This window comes from Propithecus coquereli, unplaced genomic scaffold (assembly GCF_000956105.1).
Source record: "Propithecus coquereli isolate 6110/MARCELLA unplaced genomic scaffold, Pcoq_1.0 Scaffold67, whole genome shotgun sequence".
NCBI lineage: Eukaryota > Metazoa > Chordata > Mammalia > Primates > Indriidae > Propithecus > Propithecus coquereli.
Window position 1 is genome coordinate 6,814,545 of NW_012152729.1, and position 1,573 is coordinate 6,816,117.

The window sequence follows — 1,573 nt, forward strand, 5'->3', positions numbered from 1 at the left end:
GGGTATAAGTGATAAACCTGGTTTATAACTATGTGTATTTGACCTCAACGAAGATGCTCCCTTTCACAATAAATGGTAAAGTTCATATTTGCAAATAGTAGCATCTTTCTCACCCAGTTGTTATAAGATTTGAATGTGATTATGTATGTGACCACAACTAACAGTCTTTGTACTATTAGCAGATAATTAGTCCAGTATTCAACGAGTAAAAATAAATGTATATTCAATGGAATAATTTGTGTGTAATGAACACAAATTACTATAGCACAGGCTCCTCACATCAAGGCTGTATTTATTACAGAGAACTTCTGCAAACATAGATCAGTTTCTTCTATCGTAATACTCATGAAAACTAATTTACATCTTTCTGGAAGAACACTTGGCTAGAAGTCTGAATCACTGAATACATATGGGGCAATTTTGAAAATAGAAACTTGCATATCTAAGACATTGTTTCACACAACTAGTAATTAAGATCTACTAGCTGTTGAAAAGCAATAACCTTGAAATACATTTTTAGCTCTGTGTATCACAAAGCAACATTTTATGATTGTTCACAAAAACATGCTTAGAAGTTCCAGTTATTAAATGAATAAATAATGTGGCAAGTGCACAGAAAAATAATAATTTGAATAATAAGCACAAGTTGTTTGGGTATTTCAATGATTTATTCCTAATGGTAACAGTTTAAATTAGATACTGGGATATTCATAATCATTGTGCAAACTGTAGTTGATTATTTTAGCTCTGTGGACTTAATATACTATATATTTTCAATGTAAGCCAATTTTTCTAATAAAATTATGAAAAAAATCTACCAATTCAATGAAGCAGCTTTATAAAGACTGTAATTTAAAGACATTAGAGTATTAAGCAATCATTTCATGCTGTTTCCTGCCTGCATATTGAGCAGTATACACACAACCCTAAAAATTCTGATGCTTTAGAACAGTTCCAAAAAATTTAAAATCAAACTGAAGCTTCTTTCATCCAAACAGAATACTCCCCAGGTACAAAAGTCAGAACAATATGAATGCCTAATTCTCATCTCTCATAAGCAGACGTGCATTCAAAAGTGCAATTAACCCGACGTCAAATTCTACCTGAATGGTTATGAGTTTGTTAATATGGTGAGGTTGAATTTTCTTTTCTTTTTAATTTCTTTTGTTAGCATATATATCTAAAAAACTTTAGTTATATTGCTTCACACTTTTTCCAATTTCAATTTACACCTGAGCCCAAGAAGTTTAAGGTTTGAGCTTCTGAAATCCGGCTACTTTTTGTGAGTGTGTGAGGCAATGAAAGGAAAATAATTTTGTCTTGCTAAGATTGTTTGCATAAACATAGGACTTTTCCTTCAGTATGGCTTACAATAAAAAAGAACTTGTATAAAGAATCTTGTATAAGATTATATGGGAATTGAGAGGAAAAAAATCAGTAAATCAAAGTTAAGTCTACACTCTCCAAGCCTGAAATGATTTATATCTGCGTTGGGCTTAGGACCTTTGGATATGAGAACAATTTTTACCTCTAAGCAAAGAAAAAAAAATCAGTTCTGTTTGTTTTCATGATG